Source organism: Stenella coeruleoalba (genome assembly GCF_951394435.1).
Source record: "Stenella coeruleoalba genome assembly, chromosome: 2".
In the NCBI taxonomy this organism is placed as follows: Eukaryota; Metazoa; Chordata; class Mammalia; order Artiodactyla; family Delphinidae; genus Stenella; species Stenella coeruleoalba.
In genome coordinates, this window is record NC_137147.1 from 35,719,525 (window position 1) to 35,742,299 (window position 22,775).

The window sequence follows — 22,775 nt, forward strand, 5'->3', positions numbered from 1 at the left end:
CTTAGATTTTAAACAAGAAATCTAAGGTCCATATCTATCTAAAGTTTGTAAAAATTTGGGTCTTATTTAAATATTATACTTTTTTTTTTTTTGCGGTACGTGGGCCTCTCACCGCTGTGGCCTCTCCCACTGCGGAGCACAGGCTCCGGACGCGCAGGACCAGCGGCCATGGCTCACGGGCCCAGCCACTCCACAGCATGTGGGATCCTCCCAGACCAGGGCACGAACCCGTGTCCCCTGCATCGGCAGGCAGACTCTCAAGCACTGTGCCACTAGGGAAGCCCTAAATATTGTACATTTTAAATTAAGCCAAATAAAAATTTTTGAGGCTGTTGAAAAATAAAAAATAATTTCTTAGATTTTTCTAGCTATATATTTAATATTAGCATATTTTTTGCATCTGTTTGAAAATTAAGATCATATCTCATACCATTTCAATAGTATCCTGTTTTAACTTAAAATCAATTGAAAAAGAAATTAAAACTGAGTTTCGTAAATCAACAATTTTAAATTGAGCAAGTTAACTTTATTCCAACCCTAAGATCAAGCAATGATCCCATGAGGAAGAGAGGCAGGATGATGAGTAAAATGAGCACTACATAACACGTCTCCAGCTATCTGTGTGACTAAAAGCATATCACCTCACCTCTCTGGGTCTCCATTTTCCTATTTACAAAAAAACAACAGGCATTAGACTAAATGTTCAAGGTCAATTTTGCTTAAGAGTTCTATAAGGAGTACAGCTTTCACAGTTCTAATTCTATTTTCTCATGATTTCAGAAAACTGACTTCCTACTTCTTGCCCTGACAATCTTGAAGAATCCATGGATGAAATGTGCTCTAGTGAACTCAAAGTAGCCCACTAATGGGTGGGACTAAGTCATTCATTCAGCAAGTAATAATACTTGCTGTAGGAATATTTACTTCAGAAAGCACCAAAATCTAAAATGATCCTTGCCATCAAGAAGTTCAATCTTCTATTTGAGAACTCAGAAGTAAGTATGTACATGAAATTCTAATAAACTTTAGGAAATATATGATATTTGTCTTAAAAATTTATGCCTTGCTCTTTGGCAAATGGAATCTGTATTGCCAGATGCTAGCTATTCATCCCTTTTCTAATATTTGACCTTCAGTAATATTTTTGATGTTGTATTATAACGTTATGCCAATTGACTTTTCACACCCGACCTTTGTCCTCTTTACGTACATTTTTTTTTTTTTTTTTTGCAGTACGCGGGCCTCTCACTGTTGTGGCCTCTCCCGTTGCGGAGCACAGGCTCCGGACGCGCAGGCCCAGCGGCCATGGCTCACGGGCCCAGCTGCTCCGCGGCATGTGGGATCTTCCTGGACCAGGGCACAAACCCGTGTCCCCTGAATTGGCAGGCGGACTCTCAACCACTGCGCCACCAGGGAAGTACATTTTTAAAATAGGAGAATTCTTATAAATACTTGTCTTTTCTAAACAGGTGACTCTCGGAGCTACCTATATGTGAGGGTTAACTATATAAAAACCTGTAGATTTCTGATCTAACTGCATACTCAAGAAAGCTACCTGATTTTTCAATAATCAGGAAACACCATAAGTTTCAATATACCCCCTAATAATTTTGCATCACCTCTCTTCTTTTACTCAAAATGAACATAAATTTTAGGTATCTTCCCCTACCCACAAGATCTGTTAAATTTTTTCTAGTTTACTTTTAATGACATTTTTAAAAATAAATGCAACCCCAACCCAAAAAGGCAACAAATCATCATGGTCTCTTAATAACAACAACAAAAAGTAACATTCTTTTAATAAAGAATATATAATCACGGCTTCCCTGGTGGCGCAGTGGTTAAGAATCCGCCTGCCAATGCAGGGGACATGGGTTCAAGCCCTGGTCTGGGAAGATCCCAAATGCCACGGAGCAACTAAGCCTGTGCGCCACAACTACTGAAGGCTGCGTGCTCTAGGGCCCATGTGCTGCAACTACTGGGCCCACATGCCGCAACCACTGAGCCCACGTGCCACAACTACTGAAGCCCACATGCCTAGAGCCCGTGCTCTGCAACAAGAAAAGCCACCACAATGAGAAGCCTGCACACGGCAACAAAGAGTAGCCCCTGCTCGCCACAACTAGAGAAAGCCCATGAATAGCAATGAAGACCCAATGCACCCAAAAATAAATAAAATTAAATTTAAAAAAATAGTTTAAAAAAAAGAAAATATAATCACATTTTTATTTTAAAATTTATGGCTCCATAGTAAACAGTGGAACTTATTCCTGAATTGTAAGGAGAGTATAACATACAAAAATTAATGTATTGGGTTGGCCAAAAAGTTCATTCGAGTTTAAGTAAAACTAAAAGAAACATTTTTCATTTTCACCAATATTTCAACATATTCATTAACCAAGAGAACTCTTTGGCCAACCCAATAATATGCCACATCAACAAAATAAACGAAAAACTCACATGATCATCTTGATGCATAAAAAGCTTTTGACAAAATACAACATCCTTTCATGATAAAAACACTCAACTAAATAGGAATAGAAGGAAACTACCTTAACATAATAAAAGCCATGTATGAAAAACCCACAGCAAACATCATACTCAATGGTCAAAGACTGAAAGCTCTTCCTCTAAGATCAGGAACAAGGTAAGGATGCCCACTTTCTCCACTTCTATTCCATATAGTACTGAAAGCCCTAGCCAGAGCAATTAGGTAAAAAAAAAAGAATACAAGGCATTCAAACTGAAAAGGACAAAGTAAAATTATCTCTGTTTGCAGGTAATGTGATCTTATATGTAGAATACCCTAAAGACTCCACCAAAAACAGCTGTTAGAACTGATAAATGAATTCAGCAAAGTAGAAGGATACAAAGTCAAAGACAAAACTCAGTTGCATTTCTATACACAATGAACAATCTGAAAAGGAAATTACAAAAATAATTCTATTTACAGTAGCATAGAAAAGAATAAAATACTTAGGAAATAACCTAACCAAGGAGGTGAGAGATTTATACAATGAAAACTACAAAATATTGCTGAAAGAAATTAAAGAAGACATAAGTAAATGGAAATACATCTATGGTCATATACTGAAAGACTTAATATTGCTAAAATGTCAATACTACCCAAAGCAATCTACAGATTCCATGCAATGCTTATATCGAAATCCCAGTGACTTTTGTACAGAGACAAACCTATCCTAAAATTCACATGGAATCTCAAGGGACCCTGAATTGCCAAGACAATCTTGAAAAAGAACAGAAAAACTGGAGGATTCACACTTCCTGATTTCCATATTTTACTACAAAGCTATAGAAAACAAAATAGTGTGGCAATGGCATAAAGACAGAAACAGAGAGCTTAGAAGTAAACTCTCACATATGGTCAAATGATTTTTGATATGGGTGTTAAGACCATTCAATGAGAAAAAAGAAGCCTTTTGAACAAATGGTGCTGGGAAAACTGGATATCCACATACCTAATATCATATACAGAAATTAACTCAAAATGGATAAGTACCTAAATGTAAGACCTAAAATAATAAAACTCTTAGAAGAAACAAAGGGCAAAAGCATCATGACACTGAATTTAGTAATAATTTCTTGGATGGGGGGCACCAAAGACACAAATTAAAAAAGTGAAAAACAAGACAAATTTGATTTCATGAAAATTAAGACTTTTGGGCATCATAAGATACTACCCACAGAGTAAAAAGGCAACCCACAGAATAGAAGAAAATATTCGCAAGTCATATATCTGATAAGTGATTATTATCCAGAATATGTAAGAACTTCTAAAAATCCACACAACAGCAACAAAAATAACAAAAAACCAGCACAACTCAAAACTGGAAAAAGGACTTGAAAAGACATTTCTCCAAAGGAGATATACAAATTACCAATATGAAATGCCATGAAAAGATGCTCAATGTCACCAATCATTAGGGAAATGCAAATGAAAACTATAGTGTGATACCACCTATTAAGATGGCTACTTTAAAAAATAAAGAAAGAATAAATAGATAAATAAATAAACAAACAAACAGAAAATAATAAGCATTGGCAAGGATGTGGAGAAGTTGGAACCCCTGTGTATTACTAGTGGAAATGTAAAATGGTACAGCTCCTGTGGAAAACAGTATGGTGGTTTCTCAAAAACTTAAAAACAGAATTATCATATGATGCAACAATTTCACTTCTGAGTACATACACAAAAAGCAATGAAAGCAGGGTATTGAAAAGATCTTTGTACACTCATGTTCATAGCCGCATTATTCACAGTAGCTAAAACATGGAAGCAACCCAGCTATCCATCAACTGATGAGTGGATAAAAAAATGTGGTATATACATACAATGAAATATCATTTAACCTTACAAAGGAAGGAAATTCTGCAATATGCTACAAACGGGTGAACCTTGAGCACACTATGCTAAGTGAAATAAGTCAGTCACAAAAAGACAAATACTATATAATTCCACTCATATAAAGTACTTAGAGTAGGCAAAACAATAAAGTATCATGGTGGTTGCCAGGGGTTGGGGGGAGCACAGAATGGAGAGTTACTGTTTAATGGGTACAGAGTTTCAGTTTTACAAGATGAAAAGTTATGGGGATGGATGGTGGTGATGGCTGTACAACAACGTGAATGTATTTAACACCACTGAACTGTACATTTAAAAATGGTTAAGAAGGTACATTTTACATACATTTTATCAAAGGAAAAAAAAAAGAAAAAATAGTATGACTGCAATAATCACCAAAAACTAGAAACTCCCCAATGTCCATCAGATGGTGAATGGATAAACTAACAGCAGTATATCCATACAATGGAACACTGCTCAGCAATAAAAAAGAATGAACTACTGGTACACAAAACATGGGTGAATCCAAATGCATTATGCTAAGTGAAAGAAGCCAGATTTTAAAAGCTACACACTAAATGATTTCATTTAAATGATATACTGGAAAAAGTAAACAACAAGGACAAAAAACAGATCTGTGATTTCTAGGGATTGAGGTGGAGAGAGAGGTTGACTACAAAAAGGCAACGTGAGTGAATTTCAAAGATTATGGGAAAGAATATATATTTGTCAAAACTCACAGACTGAACAAAAAACAAATAAATAAAAATTTGAGTGTATAAATGAAATACAAACAAGAACAAAACTTTTTTTTTTTTTTTGCAGTACACGGGCCTCTCACTGTTGTGGCCTCTCCCGTTGCGGAGCACAGGCTCCGGACACACAGGCTCAGCGGCTGTGGCTCATGGGCCTAGCCGCTCCATGGCATGTGGGATCTTCCCGGACCAGGGCATGAACCCATGTCTCCTGCATCGGCAGGTGGACTCTCGACCACTGCGCCACCAGGGAAGCCCAAGAACGAAACTTTTAAAAGCTACTAAAAATTTCAAACAATTTTAAGATGAGCTGTTTATTTCAGCATCAAATATGCCACACAACGATGCCAAAAGTACAGTGTACCATATTCAGCCACAACTTGTTTTATCTTGCCCTTACTTTACAGTAAAAAACTATAAAACAGGAAATAAAATATTTTTCCATTTTATACACTACAGATTGTACATAGTAGGTAGCATAGCAGGTACATAATTCAATAGAGTTTAGATTGACCTGGCCCTTCTACTTCACTGGCATATACATATGTAGCTTTAAATACAAAATTATCCATTTCTCAAAATATTAACATATAATTGGAAGAGAGAAGTACTGTCCACAAAATCTACTAACCTGAATTTGATCAGCTAATCAATGAAGGCAATAGAGCCCTTTATTGTGAATGGAATGGAAACATCATCAGGGTCATGGGTGCTCTCTTAGCAAAAGCAGCAACCTAGAACAAATAAACAAACAAACAAGCATTGGCACCGCCCACTGCCCAAACCTCACCCCTGCTTAGGCCCCACCCTCCACAGCCAAGGCCTTTTCCAACTTTTTAATTTCTCCTCCTCTTTTTTACTACTGTGGTTCTGTTTTACCTTCCGATTGTTGTTTCATCTATATTTTAATTTTTTTTCTAACATATCTGTTAGTTCCCTAGTCTAACTTTATTGTTTACATTGTTATTGTTCTCCCTCTTTTTTTTTTTTGCCACCCCACTCGGCTTGCAGGATCTTGGTTCACGAGATGGGGATCAGGCCGAAACTCCTGCAGTAGGAGTTCAGAGTCCAAACCATTGGACTAACAGAGAACCTCAGACCCCAGGGAATATTCATCAGAATGAGGTCTCCCAGAGGTCCTCATCTCAGCACCAAGACCCAGCTCTACCCAACAGCCTAGAAACTCCAGTGTTGCAAGCCTCAAGCCAAACAACCAATAAGACAGGAACACAATCCCACTCATAAAAAAAAAGGAAAAAAAAATGAGACAGCAAAATAATATGTCACAGATGAAGGAGCAAGGTAAAAACCTACAAGACCAAATAAATGAAGAGGAAATAGGCAATCTACCTGAATAATAATTCAGAGTAATGATAGTAAAGATGATCCAGAATCTCAGAAACAGAATGGAGGCACAGATTGAGAAAATACAAGAAATGTTTAAAAGAGATCTAGAAGAACTAAAGAAAAACAAACAGAGATGAACAACACAATAACTGAAATGAAGGGATTAATAACAGAATTACTGAGGCAGAACAACAAATAAGTGAGCTGGAAGACAAAATGGTAGAAATAACTGCCGAGGAGCAGAATAAAAAAAAAAAGGATGAAAAGAATTGAAGACAACCTCGGAGACCTCTGGGACAACTCTAAACACACCAACATTCGAATTATAGGAGTCCTAGAATAAGAAGGGTAAAAGAAAGGGTCTGAGAAAATATTTGAAGAGATTATAGTGGAAAACTTCCCTAACATGGGAAAGGAAATAGTCACCCAAGTCCAGGAAGCACAGAGAGCCCCATACAGGATACACCCTAGAAGAAACACACCAAGACACATATTAATCAAACTAACAAAAATTAAATTCAAAGAAAAAATATTAAAAGCAGCAAAGAAAAAATAAAAAACAACATACAGAGGAATCCCCATAAGGTTACGAGCTGATTTTTCAGCAGAAACTCTGCAGGCTAGGAGGGAGTGGGAGAATATACTTAAAGTGATGAAGAGAAAAACCTACAACCAAGATTACTCTACCTGGCAAGGATCTCATTCAGATTCCACTGAGAAACCAAAAGTATTTCAGAAAAGCAAAAGCTAAGAGAATTCAGCACCACCAAACCAGCTCTACAACAAATGCTAAAGGGAAACTTCTCTAAGTGGGAAACACAAGAGAAGAAAAGGACCTATAAAACCCAAAACAACTGAGAAATCGTAATAGGAACATACATATGGATAATTACCTTAAATGTGAATGGATTAAATGTGCCAACCAAAAGACACAGACTGGCTGAATGGATACAAAAACAAGACCTGTATATATGCTGTCTACAAGAGACCCACTTCAGATGTAGGGACACATACAGAGTGAAAGTGAAGGGATGGAAAAAGATATTCCACGCAAATGGAAAGCAAAAGAAAACTGGAGTAGCAATACTCATATCAGATAAAATAGACTTTAAAATAATGTTACAAGAGACAAGGAAGGACACTACATAATGATCAAGGGATCAATCCAAGAGGAATATATAACAATTATAAATATATGTGCTCCCAACATAGGAGTACCTCAATACATAAGGCAAATGCTAACAGCCATAAAAGAGGAAATCGACAGTAACACAATAATAGTGGGGGACTTTTAATACTTCATTTAAACCAATGGACAGATCATCCAGAAAAAAAATTAATAAAGAAACGCAAGCTTTAAATGACACAACAGACCAGATAGATTTAATTGATGTTTATAGGACACTGCATCCGAAAACAGCAGATTACACTTTCTTCTCAAGTGCACACAGAACATTCTCCAGTATAGACCACATCTTCGGTCACAAATCAAGCCTTGATAAAGTTAAGAAAACTGAAATCATATCAAGCATCTTTTCTGACCAAAGTGTGAGACTGGAAATTATTTGCAGGAAAAGAACATGAAAAACACAAACACGTGGAGGCTAAACAATATGCTACTAAATGACCAAGAGATCACTGAAGAAATTAGAGAGGAAATCAAAAAATACCTAGAGACAAATGACAATGAAAACACGATGATCCAAAACCTATCTGATGCAGCAAAAGCAGTTCTAAGAGGGAAGTTTAGAGCATTCAATCTCACCTCAAGAAACAAGAAAAACCTCAAATAAACAATCTAAGCCTACACCTAAAGCAAGTAGAGAAAGAAGCACAAAGAAAACCCAAAGTCAGTAGAAGGAAAGAAATCATAAATATCAAAGCAGAAATAAATGAAATAGAAACGAAGAAAACAATAGCAAAGATCAATAAAACTAAAAGCTAATTCTTTGAGAAGATAAACAAAACTGATAAACCCTTAGCCAGACTCATCAAGAAAATAAGCGAGAGAATACAAATCAATAAAATTAGAAATGCAAAAGGAGAAATCACACCTGACACCGCAGAAATACAAAGGATTATAAGAGACTACTACAAACAACTATATGCCAATAAAATGGACAACCACAAAGAAATGGACAAATTCTTGGAAAGGTACAGTTTTCCAAGACTGAACCAGGAAGAATTAGAAAATATAAACAGACCTATCACAAGTAATGAAATTGAAACTGTAATTAAAAGTCTTCCAACAAACAAAAGTCCAGGACCAAATGGCTTCACAGGCAAATTCTACCAAACATTTAGAGAAGAGCTAACACCTATCCTTCATCAAACTCTTCCAAAAAAGTGCAGAGGGAGGAACACTCAAAAATTCATTCTACGAAGCCACCATCACCCTGATACCAAAACCAGAAAAAGATATCACAAAAAAATTGTAGACCAATATCACTGATGCAAAAATCCTCAACAAAATACTAGCAAATACAATCCAACAACATATTAAAAAGATCATACACCATGATCAAGTGTGATTTATCTCAGGAATGCAAGCATTCTTCAATATATGCAAATCACAATGTGAAATACCACATTAACAAATTAAGGAATAAAAACAATATGATCATCTCAATAGATGTAGAAAAAGCTTTTGACAAAATTCAACACCCATTTATGATTAAAAACTCTCTAGAAAATGGGCATAGAGGGAACCTATCTCGACATAATACAGGCCATATATGACAAACTCACAGCCAACATCGCTCTCAATGGTGAAAAACTGAAAGCATTTCCTCTAAGATCAGGAACAAGACAAGGATGTCCACTCTCGCCACTCTTACTCAACATAATTTTGGAAGTCCTAGCCACGGCAATCAGAAGAAAAAGGAATACAAATTGGAAAAGAAGTAAAACTGTCACTGTTCGCAGATAACATGATACTGTACATAGAATATCCTAAAGATGCCACCAGAAAACTACTAGAACTAATCAATGAATTTGGTAAGCTGCAGGATACAAAATTACTGCACAGAAATCTCTGGCATTCCTATACACTAACAATGAAAAATCAAGAAAGAGAAATTAAGGAAAAAATCCCATTTACCATCACAACAAAAAGAATAAATACCTAGGAATAAACCTACCTAAGGAGGCGAAAGACTTGTACTCAGAATAAAACACTGATGAAAGAAATCAAAGATGACATAAACAGATGGAGAAATATACCATGTTCTTGGATTGGAAGAATCAATATTGTGAAAATGATACTACCCAAACCAATCTACAGGTTCAATGCAATCCCTATCAAACTACTAATGGCATTCTTCACAAAACTAGAACAAAAATTTTACAGTTCATATGGAAACACAAAAGACCCCAAATAGTCAAAGCATTCTTGAGAAAGAAAAACGGAGCTGGAGGAATCAGATTCCCTGACTTCAGACTATACTACAAAGCTACAGTCATCAAGAGAGTATGGCACACAGCCTGGAGGGGTGGGATAGGGAGGGTGGGAGGGAGGGAGACGCAAGAGGGAAGAGATATGGGAACATATGTATATGTATAACTGATTCACTTTGTTATAAAGCAGAAACTAACACACCATTGTAAAGCAATTATACCCCAATAAAGATGTTAAAAAAAAAAAAAGAGTATGGCACAAAAACAGAAATATAGATCAATGGTACAGGATAGAAAGCCCAGAGATAAACCCACGCACATATGGTCACCTAATTTACGACAAAGGAGGCAAGAACATACAATAGAGAAAAAACTGTCTCTTCAGTAAGTGGTGCTGGGAAAACTAGACAGCTACATGTAAAAGAATGAAATTAGAACACTCCCTAACATCATACACAAAAATAAACTCAAATGGATTAAAGACCTAAATGTAAGACCAGACACTATAAAACTTAGAGGAAAACATAAGAAAAACACTCTTTGACCTAAACCACAGCAAGATCTTTTTTGACCCACCTCCTAGAGTAATGGAAATAAAAACAAAATTAAACAAATGGGACCTAATGAAACTTAAAAGCTTTTGCACAGCAAAGGATATCATAAACAAGACAAAAAGACAACCCTCAGAATGGGAGAAAATGTTTGCAAACGAAGCAATGGACAAAGAATTAATCTCCAAAATATACAAGCAGCTCATGCAGCTCAATATCAAAAAAAAACAAGCAATTCAATTAAAAAAATGGGTGGAAAACCTAAATAGACATTTCACCAAAGAAGACATACAGATGGCCAAGAAGCACATGAAAAGATGCCCAACATCACAAATTATTACAGAAATGTAAATCAAAACTACAATGAGGTATCACCTCACACCTGTCAGAATGGCCATTATCAAAATATCTAGAAACAATAAATGCTACAAAGGGTGTGGTGAAAAGGGAACCTTCCTGCACTGTTGGTGGGAATGTAAATTGATACAACCACTATGGAGAACAGCAGGGAGGTTCCTTAAAAAACTAAAAATAGAACTACCATATAACCCAGCAAACCCATTACTGGGCATATACCCTGAGAAAACCATAATTCAAAAAGAGACGTGTACCACAATGTTCACTGCAGCCCTATTTACAATAGCCAGGACATGGAAGCAACCTAAGTGTCCACTGACAGATGAATGGATAAAGATGTGGCACATATATACAATGGAATATTACTCAGCCATAAAAAGAAACGAAATTGAGTTATCTGTAGTGAGGTGGATGGACCTAGAGTCTGTCATACAGAGTGAAGTAAGTCAGAAAGAGAAAAACAAATACCATATGCTAACACATATATATGGAATCTAAAAAAAAAAAAAAAAATGGTACTGATGAACCTAGTGGCAGGGCAGGAATAAAGATGTAGACATAGAGAATGGACTTGAGGACATGGGGGGAAGGGGAAGCTGGGGTGAAGTGAGAGTAGCATCCACATATATACACTACCGAATGTAAAATTTAGTTAGTGGGAAGCAGCAGCATAGCACAGGGAGATCAGCTTGGTCCTTTGCGATGACCTAGAGAGGTGGCATAGGGGGAGGCTCAAGAGGGAGGGGATATGGGGATATATGTATGCATATGGCTGATTCACTTTGTTGTACAATAGAAACTAACACAGTATTGTGACAATTAAACTCCAATAAAGATCTATCAAAAAAATTGTTATTCTGAGACAGAACAGCCTATAAAAACATTTAATAAATAATTGCAAACCAAAACTAAGCACATTTGTATATTGCCTTATTATTTACATTATCTGATAGCTCTCATTGAAAAGGACAAACCACTGCCAAGTCAACTACTCCCAGGGCCCATAAACAGACAATTCCTAAATAGCCATTAACTATAAAATCAGTTAAGGCTCATTGCGATTCCTTCCTAAAATTTCACCCAAAAGTCTTTACCAACCTCCCACAATAATCCAGTATTATGGGGTTTATGCTTCTAGCCATTATGGAGTAACTGGTACCGGATTTCTCTTCAAACAGTAAACAACTGCAAAACTAGACAAAATATAGGACACAACAGTCTCCAGACAATGGAAAACAATTAGTGTAGATCTGCATTCTCTGAGAGAAGGAAACAAGCTAGATAAGCCTACAGGCACCTTGACTTTCTGCTAAGAGACATGTTATAGACACTACTGCAGGCAGGGAGATTCAAAGCAAAGCACAGCAGTGTCATTAACGTGAAAAGACAAAGATCAGAGTTCAGAAAGTATAGGTGGCAGGAATTACTGGAATAATGTACCAGAGAGGAGGGAGTAATGCAGAAAAAAGCTCCACACATCTTCTCTTGAGTCTTTGACTTAATACTAATTTGCACATATTTGGGGGAAATTCCATAATGCAAGAGGAAAAAAAAATCTGCTGAGGAGCTTAAAAAATGAACAATTCAAGGTTCATACAGAGCTAGGGACATTTGAGTTGCAACTAACCAGAGGAGAGAGACCTTGTATACTCTGGACAATAAGTAGAGACCTCAGCAGGGCTAAATTAGTCCCAAAATAAAGATTAATCTATAACGATACCAGCAGAGCTTAAAAACGAACCCTGAAGGAACAACCTGATCTTCAACTTAACATCTGTAACCAGATGGTTAGCTAAATGGAAAACCTCATAATTCACAGGGCATCAGGTAAAGTATTCATAAAGGTTCTGCCTCAGGAATACAGCAAAATTACATTAAATGGTCCCAGTAAGGAATACCTTAAAGGACTAAATACTTCCCAAGTAACTTAAATACATTCCAGAAAAAACTTCAAGAATATTTACAGGAATACAAAAATATCCAGTACCCAACAAGGTAAAATTTACAATGTCTTCTTTTCCATGCCTGACAAGCATTAACTAATGTGCCAAGCAGGTTTTGGCGGAGGGGAGGGGCGGGGAGTCAAGAAAGTAGAGCCAAATGAGGAGAAATATCAATCAAAACCAACCCAGAAATGACAGTAGAACTAGGAAACTAGGATTTAAAGTTATTATAAATGTGTTCCATATGCTCTAGAAGCTAGAGAAAAGACTGAGTGTAATTTAAGTTAAAACATAGAAAAAGGACCCAAATTGAACATCTAGAAATGAAAACTAGAATGTTAGAGATGCTCTACCTGACACTCAGTGAATTATATTTTCCACTCTGTCTGATGGATTCAGGCTCTATTCCTGACATTGTGTGAGCTCTTTATTGTTCCCTCAATTCCTTTTGGGTGGTTCTTCCTTGACCTCAAGCAGTTTCCTCACAGGTCTGTACTGATCAGTACTCAACTGAATTCTTGGAAGGGACTTCTGCAGATGTGCAAAATTCTCTTGCAGCTCTCTCCTCTCTGGTACTCTGCTCTCTGAACTCTAGCTGCCTTGGCTCCTTAGGCTCCCAGCACCATCTCCTCATTTCAGGGAGATCTCTAGGCTCCTCTGGGGTTCTACTGCCCTAGCCCATACCTAGAAACACTCTCCAGGCAGAGCAAGCATAGGTCTCATCTAATCTGTTTCCTGTCTCTCAGGGATCGATGTCTTTTGTTGCCTGATGGCAAATGCCTTAAGAACTGTTGTTTCATGTTTTTTGTCTAGTTAGCTGTTTCAAGTAAAAGGATACCAATCCGTTAGTCCAACTTGGCTGGAAGCACTGTCTTAAATATTTTAAAGGGAGACTATGAGTTAAACCAACTTTGTAATAGCACTGAAAGCTAAAATTTTCCAAAAATTAGATGTATTCGGTTAACAACACTCACATGTTAATAAGTTATCCTGAACCATATAATAAATGCATACTATGTGGTAGAAAAGAACAGTAACCATGAAAGTGAAATAGGCAATACCAGCTGAGTGTAAAGAATAAATGGCATTCAGTAATCAGAAATAAAGAGTCAACACAAGGAAAAACTAATTTCGGGAAAGATTTCTCTGAAAGAAATGTACATGGGAATATATAACCAAGGATACAGCATATGATTTCCCATATGCTCAAATCAAATGTATGGAGAAAATTATTCATTTAAGAGGAAATGCTGGGGCTTCCCTGGTGACACAGTGGTTGAGAGTCCGCCTGCCGATGCAGGGGACACGGGTTCATGCCCCAGTCTGGGAAGATCCCACATGCCGCAGAGCAGCTGGGCCCGTGAGCCATGGCCGCTGAGTCTGCGCGTCCGGAGCCTGTGCTCTGCAACGGAAGAGGCCACAACAGTGAGAGGCCCGCGTACCGCAAAAAAAATAAGAAGAAGAAGAGGAAATGCTATATGTGCTTATCAGTGGCATTGGAATTCAGGTCAAATGTTACAAGATCTGCTGTAGACTAATCAAAGGTGAAGATACTAAAGGAAGAGAAGCAAAACAAATAAGTCTTCAGGAGAAATACAGTAGAACCAAATGAACATCTTACTCTCCCCATGACAGGTAAAGGAAAATATAAAGAAAGAAAAATCCTTTAGAAGATGTTTAAAGAAAGAACTGTAAAAAAAAAAAAAGGTTAGGAATTACAGGTTTTATTTTCGATCTCTGCTGTTGAACAGAGTCAGTCATTTTTATCCATATAGGAAGGAAACAGACTGTGAGCTAAACTGAACATACTCTGAGTAGGAAAAGAAAAAACAGCACATGGCCCGTTGATTCTTATCGTCAAAGAAACACAACTGTCCTGTTCTAAAAAAGGAAACTACACACACAAAAAAATCATCACATATGAAATGAACAAAAAAGTAAATTTGTGGGAAAATCATGTTTAACAGATGACAAAAGAAAATGTCAGGGATGAAACTGGTCACTTTTAAGAAAAAGAGAAGAGAGGTTCTGCATGTTTATATAAAAAGCTATTTACCCACAGGTAGTGAAGCTGTGAACACATGTAAATTAAAAATCTAAGTATAACTCAGGCAATGCAGAGCCTTATAACACTGATGATCCCAAGACCATTCTAGGCTGGACTTCAAACAAGGAGGTAATGCTGTATAGATGAGACTACCAGACTGAAGTGGGTAAGGGTAGGAGTAGGGACAGCCTACAGGAGGCTGTTTGCTAGGAATAATTTTACTACTAGAAATTTGTCAACCTCTCTATAGTATGGCTTATAGTATGGCTTAGATTTGAAAAGCAGTAAGATAGGACCTCGACGTCTTTTAGCTATGGATCAACATTAAGAGAGAAAACACACAGAGGTAGAAATAAGCCCCAAAGGAGAAGAAAATACTGACTATGTTGTACCACTCTTTCCCTCTCCTTTCCCTGCAGCATTAATTAATACGCTAATGAATCTGTTATAACAAGGGAAGTTGCTCCTTTTAGCATACTTTGTAAATGGGCAAATAGACATCACTGAAGTAGGTGATATTAAGAAAATATGGGCCCAGGGGCCAGGGCCTCTGTGACAATCAGCTGCCCCACCAGAGGTAAGGAAGATTTGAGTTTGCAGTCTTCAACTGGGAACAGCTTTGGGTTTTAGCTTTCTCCAGGCCACTTAGAGTAGTTCACGGCAAATCTTTTAATTAAAGCATGGAATACGAAAACAGAAAACTTCAGCTAGTGCTTTGGTCTCATAAGAAATTCTACAGGCATGTGTCTTATAAGCAGTATATGGCAGAATTTTAAACCAATCTGAGAGTCTCTGTTTTTCAGTAGAAATTTCAAGCATTATTTTTGACTACTACTTACTACTGAATGTTCAGTTGGTGAAACTGAAGGTCTTTCACTCAGAAGGAATAAATCAAGAAGAAGGTCATGGATGGCTGAGATTAAATGGAGCCCCCAAAAGGTTGTACAGTGTTTAGCAGCTGGAACCTGAGGCTCGCGTGCTCCTGAGGGGCTGTGAATGGATGGCCCCGGCCCTCCTGAGCACCCCACCCTTCCGAGTAGGATGTCACTGCGATCCCCCAAATGGAGCCTCCTGCTGCTGTCATTCCTGAGTTTCCTGGTGATGTGGTACGTCAGTCTGCCCCCACTACAATGTGACAGAACGCGTGAACTGGATGTACTTCTACGAGTATGAGCCCATTTACAAAAAGACTTCCACTTCACAGTTCAAGAGCATTAGAACTGCTCTCATCAAAACCCATTTCTTGTTATCCTGGTGACCTCACAACCCTCAGATGTGAAAGCCAGACAGGCCATTAGAGTTACTTGGGGTGAAAAGAAGTCTTGGTGGGGATATGAGGGTCTTACATTTTTCTTACTAGGCCAACAGGCTGAAAGGGAAGACAAATTGTTAGCATTATCCTTAGAGGATGAACACCTCCTTTATGGTGACATAATATGACACGATTTTTTATAGACACGTACAATAACCTGACCTTGAAAACGATTATGGCATTTGGGTGGGTAACTGAGTTTTGCCCCAACGCCAGGTACATCATGAAGACAGACACTGATGTCTTCATCAATACTGGCAATTTAGTGAAGTATCTTTTAAATTTAAACCACTCAGAGAAGTTTTTCACAGGCTATCCTCTAATTGATAATTATTCCTATAGAGGATTTTACCCAAAAAACCCATATTTCATACCAGGAGTATCCCTTCAAGGTGTTTCCTCCCTATTGCAGTGGGTTGGGTTAATAAGTATCATGTCCAGAGATTTGGTGCCAAGAATCTATGAAATGATGAGTCACGTAAAACCCGTCAAGTTTGAAGATGTTTATGTTGGGATCTGTTTGAATTTATTAAAGGTGTACATTCATATTCCAGAAGACACCAACCTTTTCTTTTTATATAGGATTCATCTGGACGTCTGTCATCTCAGATGTGTGACTGCAGCCCATGGCTTTTCTTTTAAGGAAATTATCACATTTTGGCAGGTTATGCTAAGGAACACCACATGCCATTATTAATTTGACATTCTACCCAAAGCCTAGAGAAGGGAGGGATACTTTCTGGAAAATGTTAAAGTTAGGACTGTGAAATCTCCAATGGAAAACTCGTGGGAAGGTCACTGTGTGGCTTACACGGAACTGAAACTCATGGAAGAGCCCATAGACTGGAGACTGGAGGGTTGCACTTGACCTGTGATTTATTTTGACAACAGTCAAGTCAGCCCTTTTAAAGATGATATTCAGAGGAATTAATAAGCATCTTATGAAGGAATGGGAGGTTTCTGTTAATAAAACTAATAGGATCAAACAATTTGAAGATGTCATTCCATAGACTAGAACTTCTTAAAAGGGTTTCATTGAATTATAAGCTCATTTGTCCATAACAACAAAGCAGTGTGGAGTATTTTTCATTGAACAATCTAGTCAGTTCAGGGTTTTGTGTATATCTTACATGGATTACCAGTTTTTTTAATATATAGTTCTGTGGAAAACAACTGAAGCTATACCAAACAAAATTTCATCTGTTTTTGGTCATTCACAAGATACTTCAAGATGTTGCAATATTTCAGAGTTAATATCAATTATTATTTAATATTACTTAGAGTTTTACACTTCCTGGGTGTTTGAATGTTACGGTTGTTTCAATACTATATAAATAGAATAGTGAAAATCACTCTTTATATTTACATTTTTTCCAATTACTTCTCTGATGAGTTTATTATGAATAGCTCCATTAATGTGAAGTCATTGGTCATTATCGCATATCAGTAATCTCTTGGACTTTGGTAAGTATTTTGTCGTGGTAAAATAGAGAAGAATGAAAGCAAGAAGATCTGACTTATTGTCTTATTTTTAAAACTATAATCCCCATTGTATTTAGGTGTCACTTCATTGGTCTCATTTTTCCACCTGGAAATTAGGAATAATATAGAATGCCAGGCAGCATATTTCCTTTTGGAAAGGACTCTGAAGCCAAAAAGAAAAGAGAGAATGTGATGGCCAGAAAGAATATTATGAAAGGAGTGTCATATTTCAGTGCTTGAGTTGGAAAGAGAAGACTAAATATTCAAGTGTCGTTGTTAATCGCTCCATGTTTTTTCTCATTAACAATCAGTTTGAGAATAAAAAGGAAAAGAGAAAAAAAACCTGATAACCAATATGAATTTGAAAAATAAACAAAAAACTGAAAAGCCTGTTTTGTCCACTTTTTCAATAAAAATGAATTCATTATTCTAAAACTGTTAAACTCATATTTATTGGTAAGCAAATGTTTACTATAATGATCCTGAAACGTAACATTACTTTGAAGCAAAATAAAAAACCAAGTTAGGAACTAGAAGTCCTCACTACTCCCTCTCCTATTCTGAAGTTGTCTACCTTGACAACATAAACTAGTAGTGCATCAACTTTACTCTATCGATCTTCTTAACAGTTAATAGGGCCCAGTTAAATTTTTATTCATATTTTGGCCTAGGTAAATTTGTAAGTCCTGTTTGACATTATAATGTCAATTCCCTTTTTTTCTTCCTCTTCCTCCAGCCAGCCCTATATGCCAAAAATCATTGAAACAGAAATTTAAGTGACTTCTGTCATCCTTAGTCCATAAATTTGTTCAGATAAGCTTTGTAGAATCACCTAAAATAAAAATAAGATTTCTGAAAAATTAGAAAAGAAAATTATATCTGTATCTATTACAGTCAATATCCTTTTATAGTTATAAGCCTTTCAGTTAGTCTGAAATCAGAAGGCAAAGTATTACAATTTCCATCATTTATAACACCATCACTCCTTTTAAATTCCCATGGGAAATAACTTAACTTTCTAAATCTTTTTCAACTTGATTTACATTATACTTGGCTATTTTCCCCACCCCGTCCCCCACAAGACTGTGCACACCATGAGAGCCAAGACTATGTCTATTCATCTTTATATCTTTTAGTGGTTTCTAGCACACTGCTTTGACACACATTAGTATTTAACATTTTCTGCTCATCAATATCCCTTCTACCCATCTCACAAGGATACTGCAAGGATCACAGAGTATATTTGTGAGAGTACTTCACAAAATAAAAGTGTTTTGCAGATATCAGATGAATTTAATTTCATTATCGATGATTATTCTAAATCCTACCTGGCAAGTAGTGGAATGTTCTAGGGAATGAGAACAGAACAAATGGCATTCGACGAGCAAGTCTGATGGTGGCTCCACAACCTCCTTTACTCTGTCCTCCATTCTATAGGTTCTAGAGTCCACTTAGTCATGGTAGAAGCTCTCATCACTCTGACATCATCCACATCACTACAGCCCAAAAATCTTCTGGCATTTTATGGTTTCCAGTGCCAGGTCCTGTTCTAGCTCCCCAACTATAGTTCATAACAATTGGCCTACTTACTATAATCTTCTAGCTAGCCCTTCCCTTACTGGATTAGATATAGAGGTAAAAATCAATAAGCCAGTCTTATGACCTAACGTTACCTCTGGGATATTGAGTAAATGACTTGTGTTTCGGTGCCATTTTTTAAATGCCAGTATAAACATGTAACATTGCCACAGCTGCACTCTAAGTAGGATATGAAGATCCCAGTATCTGGATAATCGTGGCTTTTAAGAACACATTCTGGCACTGAAGAAAGAATCCTGAAACAGAAATGAAGAGGCTTAGGTTCTAGTCCCAGCTCTTCATATTAATTTACTACATGATTCTGGATATAACATATCACTTTCCTAGACTTCTAGTTATTCTTCTATTAATGAAAGAATTGGAATAAATTGTAAAGGTCTCTTCCAGGTCTAAAATTCTGGGACTGAAAGCCTGAACTACACCTTCTAGGTGCCGTTAAAATTCTTCAGCTTATATTTCAATTCAGAACTCAACTGTTAACTACTAAACATGCCCTCTTCCCCAACAACATTCTAAATAATTCATCTACACAAGATATGATTTGAGTAACCAGTTCTAGAAGCAAATTTTTCTTTAATCTTTTGCTAAAAAAAATTTCTCTCCAGTACAAAAACTTCTTTTTGTTTCATTATTATAAAACAAAGATATTTTCCTACAACTCTTTACCATAAATATATGATTATACCTCCCAGAGTTACTGGAAACTGACAAAAACAGCTTATATTCACCAAGTTCAGCAATAAACTCACATAAAATTCACTTTACAAAACCAACCCAGGACACGTTCAGCACCACTACATTAAAAGTTTTTTTTTAATTTTAGCATAGTTTTACATTACAGAAAAGTTGCAATGATAATACAGTGTTTCCACATACCATATACCCAGATTCCCCTATTGTTAACATCTTGCATTACTCTGGTACATTTGCCGCAATTAAGGAAACAATATTAATATATTACTATTAATGAAATCCCATGCTTTAGTAGGATAAACATACTCAATATCAAAAAAGTTTTTCAAAACAAAATTCTTCAAAAGAGCAATGGAAACATAAAACATAGTAAAAGACACATAGCAAACAGAATACAAACAGCAAATATAATAAATAATTGTCACAGCTAAGCTCAAGATATCAGTGTCAATAGTAAATGCAAAGAGCTTAACTGCTCTACTAAAAGGAAAAAGATTTTTGATCAGCTCATGACCCAAAACCCAACTGTACACTATATACAAGGAGCACCTAAAACAAAGTAATTAAGAAACATCAAAAGGAAAAAGATATGAGAACAGGTATAACAGGCAAATACAACAAAAAAGAAAGCAGAGGTTATGATCTTATTAACTGACAAGGTAGAATTTAGGCCCAAAAAAGCACCTAACATGACAAAGTAGGATTTTTTTTTTTTAATGCTAAAGTACAAATTGACAATGAGGAAGATAAATCAGTTACGAATATCTATGCACCAAAGAGCAGTCATAAACTTTGTAAAACAAAAATCTACATTAGATAGATGAAGAAATTAACAGAAACAAAATAATAGTAAGTAAAGCTACAGAAGACATAAGCTATGTAATCAATAAGGTAGATTATATTATATTGAACTTACTATACTTAACTTTGTACTCTGATAGAGAAAACAATCTCTATTTAAGTGGACGTGGACTATTCACAAAAACTGATCATATGAAAGGTCATAAAGAAAATCTCAATAAGTTTAACAGAGTAGAAATAACACAAACTATGTTCTCTGATCACAATACAACTACACATGAACAACAACAAAAAGCCCTTCCTCCTGCAAGTTAAAAAATATTCTATTAAATAACTTTTGAATGAAATGAAAAACAAAAACTGCAGAATACATAAAATCCCAAATGGATCAGGAAGTAAAACACAAAAATTAAAACTATGAATATCCTAGAAGAAAACACAAATGATTCCAACTATATCCTGTAATGAGAGAAGTCTAGCAGTGACTGAAAATCCAAAGGCAAAAGATACAATTTTTAATTGATACATTCAACAATAAAAACTGATTTTTGAAATATAGATGGCCAAAACTGCCAAAAACTATAAGTAAAGGCAAAACACAAACTGTAAGAAAATATGTGGCTACTGAGCACTACTGCATACTTGAATTGTGGCCAGTCCAAATCCAGATATGCTGTTAAGTGTAAAACACACACAAGATTTTGAAGACTTGGTACAAACAAAAGAATTTAAGTATCTCATTAATAGTTGTTATGTTGATTACATATCAATGATAATACTCAAGCACTGACATGGTAGTATTTTAATACATGTGATAATATTTGGATCTATAATTAACTGAAACTTTATTTTTAATTTTTTAATGTGTAATTTAAGCTTTCTTTTTTTTTTGTTTTGTTTTACAAGTTTTTGTGTGGACTTAAATCTTTATTTCTCTGAGATAAATGCCCAGGAGTGCAACTGTTGGGTCATGTAATTAACTGCATGTTTTATTAATTATTATTATTATTTTACAAAGCTGCCAAACTGTTTTCCAGAATGGCAATATCATTTTCAATCCCACCAGCAATGTATAAGTGATCCAGTTTCTCTGCATTCTGGTAAACATCTGATATTGTCATTATTTTTTTTTTTAATGGAAAGGGAATCTAAGAGAGTGGATATATATATATATATGTATAACAGATTCAATTTGCTGTACAGCAGAAACTAACACAACACTGTTAAGCAACTATACTCCAATAAAAATTAACAAAAAATAAATCAATAAAAATAAATTTTAAAATTGAAAAATAATGTGTAATTTAAGTTTTCTAGTAGCCACGTGTAATTTAAGTTTTCTAGTAGCCACATGTAATTTTACATTTCTAAGAAGTCTTAGAATAAATGATGCCCCTGAAAAATGAACGTAGAACCCAGATAATAGTATCTAAATCTTATTCTCATATCTGAAGCAGGGAATATATAAAGTGAGCCTGGGACATCATTGTATGCTTGACAGAAAGAATTCAAAGACGAATAAAGGCCCATCAGAAAGACACAGAGAACACACACCCATACACACACACACAAAAAAACCCCACAAAAGTAAGCTTGAAGGGGCTCCCAGTGGCCAAATCTGAACATCAAAAAAGAAGTTACCTTAAATGACTGTAAAATATTAAATAAATTAAAATCAATGAGACTATGCATTCTTTTAAAAATGGGAGAGTGGGTAAGTTCCATCTCCAGTATGGTAGAAGCAGCTTATCCAGACCAATCCTCCTCTAGACAACAATTATAAAACTTGACAAAAAACACCACCAACCTCTGAAGGCACAGGAAAATAAACAAAAGCAGACAGATTCTGGAGGGCATATATACTTGGAACAAAAAAATGGCAGGAGTAAGTTTCTAAATATACTGTGTATAGCTGGAGGGCAGGCCACAATCAGTGGCTGCACAAACTAAAATTCCAACAGAGAACCACAGTTTTTATGTGCAGTTTTTTTCTGGAGTGCCAGAGGAAGCTTTCAAAGCAACCACCAACACCGGAAAGTGAGGGAGAAATTCCAGAAAGAAGAGGATCAGACAGGGGAAGTCGTAAACCCTATGTTTACCTCTGCCCAAATCTTTGGCAGACCAACCAG

The 22,775-nt window shown here is 36.3% G+C and overlaps 1 protein-coding gene and 1 pseudogene across 12 annotated transcripts in view; one reads left to right on the top strand and one right to left on the bottom strand.

The window, feature by feature from the left end:
• Positions 1–22,775, bottom strand: part of FUT8 (fucosyltransferase 8) — a 489,197-nt gene that overhangs the window by 254,620 nt on the left and 211,802 nt on the right. For 5 of the 11 annotated variants that reach the window (XM_079912160.1, XM_079912159.1, XM_079912158.1 and 2 more), the window contains one exon: positions 5,750–5,852. The exons of the other annotated variants lie outside the window; for them this stretch is intronic. The gene's annotated coding sequence lies outside the window, so the exon portion shown is untranslated. The remainder of the gene's footprint in view (positions 1–5,749; positions 5,853–22,775) is intronic. 11 annotated transcript variants of the gene reach the window in all.
• Positions 15,737–18,678, top strand: LOC307182477 (UDP-GalNAc:beta-1,3-N-acetylgalactosaminyltransferase 1-like; annotated as a pseudogene). The gene has a single exon. The product of its transcript is annotated as a UDP-GalNAc:beta-1,3-N-acetylgalactosaminyltransferase 1-like (transcript).